The sequence below is a fragment of the Diabrotica undecimpunctata genome, chromosome 1 (assembly GCF_040954645.1).
Source record: "Diabrotica undecimpunctata isolate CICGRU chromosome 1, icDiaUnde3, whole genome shotgun sequence".
Taxonomy (NCBI): Eukaryota; Metazoa; Arthropoda; class Insecta; order Coleoptera; family Chrysomelidae; genus Diabrotica; species Diabrotica undecimpunctata.
Genome location: NC_092803.1, coordinates 2,359,010 through 2,369,306, shown reverse-complemented (window position 1 = coordinate 2,369,306; position 10,297 = coordinate 2,359,010). Strand labels below are relative to the sequence as shown.

The 10,297-nt window shown below is 33.1% G+C and overlaps 1 protein-coding gene across 2 annotated transcripts in view; it reads right to left on the bottom strand.

Moving 5' to 3' along the window:
* LOC140443832 (uncharacterized) overlaps window positions 1–10,297 on the bottom strand; it is a 33,451-nt gene that overhangs the window by 18,273 nt on the left and 4,881 nt on the right. The window contains exon 4 of one of the 2 annotated variants that reach the window (XM_072535314.1): window positions 8,229–10,038. The exons of the other annotated variant lie outside the window; for it this stretch is intronic. The gene's annotated coding sequence lies outside the window, so the exon portion shown is untranslated. Of the gene's footprint in view, window positions 1–8,228; window positions 10,039–10,297 lie in introns of those variants that run through there. 2 annotated transcript variants of the gene reach the window in all.

Genomic DNA, 10,297 nt, shown 5'->3' with positions numbered 1-10,297 from the left:
TATACCTAGATTACAAAGGTCTTCCAGCATTCTGTCTCTTTTCACACTATCAAAAGCTTGTTTAAAGTCTATATACATATTATATAGGTCTATGTCGTATTCATAAGCTTTTTCTTGTATCGTTCTTAGTATGAATATGTTATCTGTAGTGGCTCTATTTGGTCTGAATCCATTTTGATAATCACCAATTATATTTTCGGAGTATTCTAATAATCTATTGTAGATTATACCAGAAAGAATTTTGTATATTACATTTAGCAATGTAATTGGCCTATAATTCTGGCATTCCCTCTTATCTCCTTTTTTATATATTGGCTGTATGAGGCCAACTGTCCATTCCTCTGGCATTTGCTCCTTCGTCCATATTAATGTTATTAGGTAATGGATTCTTTCCCAGAGTTCGGATCCTCCATGCTTTAATAATTCTGCCCAAATTCCGTCCGTTCCTGGTGCTTTATTGTTTTTTAGTTTATTTATTATCTGAACTACTTCTTCATAACTCGGATTTTCGATGTGCAGCTCCGCCGTATAATATATTGTCTCGTTCTGATCATTTTCGTTGTCTGCTATTAAATTTTCTTTGAAATATTGTTTCCATCTCATTATAATTTTTTGCTTCTCTGTTAGTAGTTCTCCGTCCTTGTCTTTGCATATCGTTAGTTTTGGTCTAAATGACTGTGTGCTTTCTTTTATGCATTTATAGAATTTTCTGCTTTCGCGTCTGTTGTTATGCTTTACGATTTCTTGTACTTGTTTTTTCATAGCCTCTCTTTTCTTTCTTCTGCATATTCTAGTCGTTTGTATTCTTTTTTCGTTATAAATCTCACTGCTATTTCTTGTGTTTCTTTGAAGTTGGTTAAGCCTAGCTTGCCTTTTTTCCTCTACTGCAGTTCTGCATTCATCATCATACCATTCCGCATTTCTTTGCCTTTTGGCTTTTCCGACAGTTTCCTCTGCTGACTCCGTTATAATTGTTTTTAATTGTCTCCATTCCTCCTCTGCAGTATCTTCCTCTCTAGTTCGGTTGAGTTTTATTTGGAGAGCATTTCTGTAATCTTGTCTCTTTGTTGCGCTTTTGAATAATTCGACATTCCATTTTTTTGATTTGAATATTTTTCCCTTTTGCTACTGTCGCTATTTTCTGCCGTAATTTTGCCCCTACAAGATAGTGATCTGGTAATTTTGCCCCTACAAGATAGTGATCTGAGTCAGAGTTCGCCCCGCGATACGTTCTGACATTAGTTATGTCTGTTGCCCATCTTTTTGAGATGAGTATATGGTCAATTTGATTGGCTTCGTTAGTTCCTGGTATTTTCCATGTTCCTTTATGGATATATATCCTATATGATATCAACAGACATCACACTGTCTTTGAATCTGAACTTAACATACTTTTCCCTATGTGGAATTTGCTCTGAAAAGACCTAAGCAGCAGGCTTTGATTTCAGTACCGCTGATGTCTTGAAGCATCTTCCGGTATGTTGAGTGAGAATATTACATCGATTGTGTTATGCAATCTGACACACAGGTGTCTGGCCTGAGGATCCAGAAAGACCATAATCATATTTCTACATACGAAAGGTCCAAAAAATAATTGTAAAAACTATAGATTATTAGCTCTAATATTACACGCCTCCAAGGTGATCCTCTACATTCTGCAACGTCGTCTAGAAAAGCCAGAGAATATAAGATCCCGATATTTATATGTTTTGTTGATTATACAAAAGTCTTATAATTGTAGATGGGACAAACTACGGAAGATACTGGCGACAATAGGTGTACCTAAACACTTGACTCACCTTATTAGCAAACTGTATCAAGATAATCTGATATATATATATATATATATATATATATATATATATATATATATATATATATATATATATATATATATATATATATATATTCAAATGGATGGATGCCTATCTAACGAATGCACTTTAAAGAAGGGAATGTGCCAAGGATGCTTTTTATCTCCCTTATTATTTAACATCTATTTGTGATACGTAGAATTTTTGATAATTGGGAGGGAGGAGTAAACCTAGGCGGTGTCAAAATATCTAACTTGCTTTTCGCAGACGACACTACACTTCTACCCTCTACTCTAGAATAAATTTCTCATTAAAAACTCTAGGCATAAAGTGCTAAGTTGGGACTCATGGTCAACTACAACAAAACCAATATTATGACTATTGATCGCCAACAATAATTTCCTGAAAGCCGAAGTATTGCGGGATTCGAGGTAGTCTCTCTATGATATATCTTGAAGCTCCACTTAACAGGACAGGCAGTTGTAAACCCGAAATTCGAAGACGCATTCAACTAGTAAGAGCAGCAATAACAAATAAATGGGGTCTGGCGTGATCGTCACAATACTATGACAAACAAGAAGAGATTCGTTTCAACTCTGGTCTTTTCCATAGTTTACTATGCATGAAAGATTGGACAGTTAAAGAATCAAATATACGACACAGACACTTTTGAAAGATTAAATTAAACCCCTTGGGCGTCTCTAGTACCTACTGTTTACTCGAGAATTTTAAAGTTCTTCGGTCATCTCAAAATGGAGCGGTTGGTGGTTCAAGGAAGACCTCAGAGGCAACGTCAACACGGCAGATCTCTACAGCGGTGGGCAGACATTACGAAAAAGCTTCTCAACAAATAGTATTCTGAGGCAGTATATGTAAGAGATGACCGTTACCAGTAGAGAAATATCATTAATCAAACGGTCCAAGCTGCGGAAGCCCAATGATGACCCACAACACATCTGCTAAGATGTTGTAATGATATTTGAGGGTGCACACTGGCTTAAATCTGAAATTCTTTTTAAGAAGGTTTCTCATTAGGATGCATTAAATTACCACATGAAAATTCATACCGGAGAAAAACCAGTATGAAATATGTTTCAACTAGTTTTTCCATAAAAAATGTCTAAAAATATTTTTTAGACAGAAATATTCAGAAAACTGGAAAATCAATGGTTAATAATGGCTAATTTTTCGTCATCTAGCATTTTGAAAAGCAGTCCAAATTATATTTGATGTATTTTTTTATTTTGAGCAAAATGCGAGCTCCTCTGTCCGTATTATTTGTTCTATAATAATAAATTATCCAAATTTATGTTATAAAAATAATAAATAGATTTCAACAATAAAACTCATTTTATTAAACACCTCAAAACTTTTATACCTAAAAATGTGAATTATTACAATGCCCAAGAAATATTAAAAGTTTATTGGTAGAGATAATTCATAATGTCGTGGACCTGACGTAATCATTTAGTGACGTCGATCTACGAACGAAACAATAAAATCAGGCATTGCTAAAAACATGCGGTTCTCTCATCGAGTTAGAATCTATGGAGAGGGCATCACGTGACTAAAAACGACCTCACTTCGGCCATATTGTTTTGCCGCTTTTGACAGATCGTATATGTTTATTTACGTTTGCTGTTTTTCGAATATTTTTAGTTTTATAATACTTTTATAGAAACTGTAATAATATATTGTGATAGTGCATAATAATGGTTCCTTGTTCTCAACGTAGTTGCAGTAGCAGAAGCAATGTTAATAAAAAAATCTTCAGGAATAACGTTCTAAAGGTTAGTATACAAATATGTAAACAAAGTAATGGTCCGTACTTCAGAGAATAAATTAATAGTATTTGACTGTATTAATTTATCTTTATGTATAATATATCGTGTTTTTAGTGTTTACCGCGGGATAAATAAATCATAGTTTATTAAAAATGTATTGCACTTTTTTAGATTATGATTAAATCTTCTGAATAACTAGTCATATTTTTATAGTAGTTTTAATATTATTGAGTCCGGCCATGATCCCACCGCCATATTGATATCACAGTTAGCCACGCCTACCTACGCCGTTTTTAATACACACGTTAATATGCTCATAGCTTCTCCATAGATTCTAACTCGATGGGTTCTCTTCAGTACGTTATCGTAGCAAGACAGAGACGAACTAGTTGTTGCGTTAGCTTTAATATATTTTTTTTTTTTCGTGAACAATCGTTTTTAATATTTTATCATATTTTGGATCATTCTGAATAAAAAGGAAAATTGTAATTTTTCTATAAAATTGATCGTTTTTAATTTTAAACAATTTAAAACTAAAAAAAAAACGAAAAATGGTGATTGAAGGCTCAAAACTACACAATTATTTTTGAATTCACCAAACCTTGTTCTATCAGTTTCTTATACTTTAGTTTGGGCTTATTTAATTTAAAAACATTGTTTTTAGTTGTTTGAGGCTCTTGTCACAACCTAAAAATGGATTTATACATAACTGTTAAATAAATTAGGACCACTTTTTATATGAGCGACCTCTTATATAAACATATTTTGCTAAATTTAAAACCAAAATCCTATTATTATGTTATCATACATTGATTTGTTATTTATTTATTTGTCCTCTAGATTTTTTTCAGTTCTTAAAAGGTTTATTTATTAGTAAAATTAGTGCAAAGAAAATATTTACACAGCAATTCTTATCGGCAGTAGGACGGGAAGTCGTAAATTTTTATTAGGTACATCTTTTAATGTGAGATAAAATAAAAATGCGATGATTAACTGAAATGTTTAAGATTAGAGAAACATAATATGTCATGTTTATTGGAAATACTCGACATCATTAATACGTGCGAATCCTACCCTGTCGCCTAATTTCCTATGAAATTAAAATGGTAAATGTTTTTAGGGTCCATTTATTTTTTCGGGCATGCGTATTTAAGAGGTCCACGATGTCTTGAAACATCTTTAAGTATGGCCACAGAATAAATAACAATCAGAATGTCCACTCTCAGATGCCGCCTTTGAAATTTGTCAGTACGCGATCGCCATATTTTAAACGGAAACATAGACTCGAATTGAGAAATTTGTGATAAGCTACGACAGAACTGTAATTTTTAGAGATTAATAATCTAGTACATTTGAAATAATTTAATCTATTCTTCAACTAAAAGTACGAATAAAATACTGTATATTATGTCTATGGTTGCCGTAAATAAAATAAACCGGATTCATTTTTCTATGCACAACAGATAAAATATCACTGAACAGCACTGGTTCCGACTAAAACATGGCTGATTCCACATGCGCGTAATTATTTTTTCAAGCACAGTGGGCATTCTGATTGTTTATTATTCTGTGGTACGGCTAATAGGAATTCTGATGCACTATTTAGTAATAAGACCATGTACTAGGAGATAGCCACAGCTGGTTTAACTGAACCATGGAATTAGTTAATAGTGTTGTAACAAGCCACATCTAACTGTTTTATATGGTGCAGTGATGGATGAGGTTTGTATTATGAAATATTTAGTGCATTTATCATTGTAGACAAAAATAAGCGCAGATCAAGTAATCAGTAACGAAGGACAAAAAAAAGCAAAGTCATACATTGTTTGCTAAGTACAAAGAATCAATACATTAATCAACTTTGTCGCTAGAATCCATTGTAGATCTTGTTCTGTTCCAGGATGAGCTCTCCTAATTTTCACCTTGGTTTACCAATTTCCTACTCTTCATATTCAATAAATTTTCTTTCGACTGGCGCTTATATCCTGCTCTGGCCCTGTCTCTTTCGTCTTTTATCTGGTCTTTGGTTTATAAATGTGTTTTGGGTGTTCCAACATCTTCATTCTGTCTATGTGGCCTAGCCATCGCAAGTTATTTATTTTTTTATAGAATGTTTCTCAGTTTTTATCTTACAAGTTAAAATACGTAAAAGGTATTTCCAATTTCTTCTTAGGTCGACTCAAGTTAATATAAACCATCTTAGAGTTGTTTATTTATTTCGCAGCTGCGTATGTTCCTCGATATTTCTTTGTTTAAACCGCCCGATACTGCGTTTTCAAATTAATAATTTACGTCTTAATTTCCGTTGTGTTTTGTTTATACCCAGCGTCTTATTTATTCCAACTCATGTGAATTAATTTTAAAGATAATATCAGCACTCTCGCTGGAGCTGCGGTCAAGAGTGGTAGGCTTCAGCGTTATGTCGAAATTCACGTCGAATTTGTAGTTTTCTGTTTTTGTCCCTTTTCAGGGAAATCTTCGTCTCACGTTATGGAAAACAATTTTAGTAGGTAGCAGTTAATCGTAGCAAATTAATGTGTATGCAGTCTAATTCTACCTGTTCCTGTTTTTTAAGGGGCAGTCATAAGTTTTGTGTTCAGTGCCGACGAATAGTCAGTCCTATCGCAGTGTGAGATGTAGTTTTTGACGTGACAACGTCTTAAATTAGGTTGTGGCTCGGAGTCATTCATGAAAAAGTGTAACGCCCGCTCACGTCTGTTACGATGAGTCACCGAACGAGAGAGAGGCCCGCCGGACCGGCGAATGCCTTGCGTCTCTCTCCCACTCAAACATGATCGGTCCGCTGGTGCGATGCTATTTCTCCTATCATCGTCCTATCCTCAACAAAATCACTCAAATAGAAATTAGTTAAGTTTACATGTACAATGTTTTAGTAAACAAAATATATTTCTATAGTTAAAATTTGTGCAATTCTTATTTTCATTCAATTCCTTGTTCCTATTGTGCAATTTAATAATATTCATATCAATAAATATTCTACCGAGAAAAAGACGTTGTCACGTAAAATCTTCGCCCGTAAAACCGACTTTACAGGCAACCGATTTTTTGTTCCCGTAATAGTTCCAGAAAATTTAAAGTGTTTTTGTGAAATCCAGGTAACTTTTTTTTGTGTCAAATTTTAAAGTAAAGACAGACATTTTTTTCTTAAAGTAATAATTACTTTCATGATTTCATACTATAAAAAAGGATTTGTAATAATTAATAACTTGTAAATTTTAGGGTTTGACTTTATGACAGCTCGTTTTATTATTTTTGATGTTTATTTGTTTTGTTGCTTAAAAAGGTTAACCTCCATGTAATAACAATTTTAAAAGTTTTTTCATGAGCCAAGCCGACGCACTCAACTAATATTTGGTCACATTTGCCCAACAGTGAGACACTGTCTCACTGTTGGGCACGTGTAGGCGGCAGCCATTTTGTAACCTGACTTATACAATAAAATTTATAGAGACAAAATGATCCCACTCTTGTAATCTACATAAAAAACACTTATCTTTAACCTAGGCGGATCATCAAAACACTTTCTTTTACTTCCGAAAACACGAACTGACAAAACTTGAAAATATTTACTTACGCACGTGGAAATTAAATTAATTCTTCCGTCGACCGTGCATTTATGATCAATTTTAACACCCTCAAAATCATTGATTAATGACCCCTATTAATGAATGATTTTCTATTAATGAACGATTTCATTATAGGCAACACAACATACATTGCTTGCATAAATTAATTAATTTAAACGCTCTGTGATTTCAGTGATCTGTGGTGTAGGCAACCAAACATATCTATTTATATTCCCACTAAAAAATTAATTTAAAATGAAGTAGCCGCTGTTAGTACTATCTGTCATTGTATGTCATTATGTACTTTATTGTTTAAAATTCTGTATATTTGAAAAATCAAAGGATGGATATTGACGAAGAGTTTAATTTAACTCCACCAGAATTTAACTTCTTCTATCACAGAATTTACAGAGGTCCAAGAAGACTTAAATATAAATTTGTCAAAATGCTATACAGCAGATAATCATTTATCAATATCTTCCTTTAATTTCAGTAATTGTACCATTTCGAATATTAATGTTTACTATAATAAAACTACCACTAAGGAAACTTTGAATAAAATCAATGAAAGCTGAAAAAAAAATAAATAACTAAGATATCTTTATTTCTGAAAAGTAGGGTCGACGAAAAAGTTTTGTAACGAACTCGTGAATTAAAATGGCGATTAACAATTTCGAACATTAACGCGCTCGCTTCGCTCACGCGTTAACATATCTCAATTGTTAATCGTCCTTATTAATACACTTAATACATCTCTGCCAACCGCGTGTTCAACACTGTCGGCGATTACTTGTTGGTATGTAAGGTTTTTGCTCACCAATGGAAAACCTAGTCGGTCGCGTGATAAGTGGAGGAGAAACAGTGTCTCACTGTAGGACCTGTCTCACTGTTTGGCTGGCTCCCCTACCTATTCTACATAACCTGTAAGGAAATTATTATTGAGTTGACAAAGGAAATGATGGGCATTAATAGAAAACCAGGTAATAAAACATCGAACTAAAAATATTACAATTTATTTGCTAAAACAGAATAAATATATAACAATAAATAGTTATTTTATTCATACAAGAACCCAAACCCATCACAGTATTACAAACTTCCTGAACCCTTAAAATTCTTCTTGGTGTGATTTATTCTTGCATATACAGAAAGCTTCAGAAACGGAATTGAAGCTCCAGAAACATTATTTTCTATAAAAGGTTTGATACAAAGATATCTGGATGTAAATTGCGACGTCAACGCATACTTTATTGATTTCGAGAAAACATTTAACAAAGTTCATTACAAACTGTTACAAATACTGGAATCTGGTATCGATAATAGAGTTTTACGTCTAATCAGAGATAACAAAAGACTGAGTACTTTGTACAAGTAGTCAAAGAAAAATTCCTACTAAGGCGAGGAGTTTGTTAAAGCTGCATTTTATCACTGAAATTTTTCAATACACACTGTGAAATGTTGTTTAGAAAAGCTATCAGTGGATTAAGAAGGAATACAAACCAATGGTAAGAACATTAACAACTTACTGATATACGATATAGGCTAACAATGCTGAACATCTGCTAGACCGAGTTGTGGAAACCTGCAATGAATAATTCATCTTGCACGATTGATTTATCTCAATTATCTGATTATTTTATGCAGGCAAATAAAATAGTTTTATGGAAGGGATTCGTTATTGTAGAAACTTATTTTTATCAAGAAAAATATAAACGACTGGTTGCTTAAAAAATACACCAACATAAAAATGTAAAAGTCTGCTCCAGGATGAACTTGCTTATATGTAGTTAAATTCATTTTTCGGGAAAACCTCTTAAACAAATTTCACACTTAAAGATCCTTTCTTTTATGTACTTCCTAATGTCCTTTCAAAATAATATTGAGAAAACTGCTTAAAACAAATTTCACATTTCTAGGGTTGTCCTCCAGTGTGCACTATCAAATGACTTTCCAAATTACCTTTCTGAGAAAACTGCATTAAACAAACCTCACACTTGTAAGGTTTTTCTCCAGTGTGTACTCTCGAATGTGTTTTCAAAGTACTCGCTTGACTAAACTGTTTAAAGCAAATTTCACACTGATAAGGCTTGTCTCCAGTGTGAACTCTTGAATGTGTTTTCAAAGTACTTGCTTTACTAAATTGATTAAGACAAATCTCACATGTGTAAGTTTTTTCTCGAGTGTGTATTCCCGAATGTTTTTTCAAAGTACTCGCTTGACTAAATTGCTTAAAACAAATCTCACACTTGTAAGGTTTTTCTCTCGTGTGTAACATCATATGTCTGTTCATAGTACCTGTATGAGAAAAGTGCTTAAAACAAATTTCACACTGGTAACGTTTCTCTCTAGTGTGAACCTTCGTATGTTCACTCAAACTACCTTTTCGAGTAAATTGCTTAAAACAAATCTCACACTTGTAGGGTTTTTCTCCAGTGTGCACTAACAAATGACTTTCCAAATGACCTTTCTGAGAAAACTGCTTAAAACAAATCTCACACTTGTAAGGTTTTTCCCCAGTGTGCACTCTCAAATGTGTTTTCAAATGACTTGCTGTAGTAAACGGCTTAATGCAAATTTCACACTTGTAATGGTTTTCCCCAGTGTGCACTATCAAATGACTTTCCAAATGTCCTTTCTGAGAAAACTGCTTAAAACAAATTCCACAATGGTAAGGCTTTTCTCCAGTGTGTACTCTCGAATGTGTTTTCAAATGACTTGCTTGGCTAAACTGCTTAGAACAAATTTCGCACTTGTAAGATCTTTGTCCAGTCACACCTTTCATATTTTGATTTAATGTTTTTTCTTGAGTATGTCGACTCGTAGAATTTCCTTCATAAGATGAATGGAATGAACCTAAAATATAAACTGACTAGAATATAAATATTTGAGAATAAGGGAAAAATAATGTAAAACCACTGCAATAGAAAACTATTATAAACATTAATGGGACAAAGTCTTTTTAGTCTACCAAGCTTTTTATTTATTAACAAAAAATCACTTCTTTGAGCAGCTTATTTAAAGAATTTTTTTCAAAAATTAGTTGATTTTTCCAACTTTCAATGGAAAAAAGAAGCCATACGATTTTCTACAGCTGCGATCCTAAAGATCACGT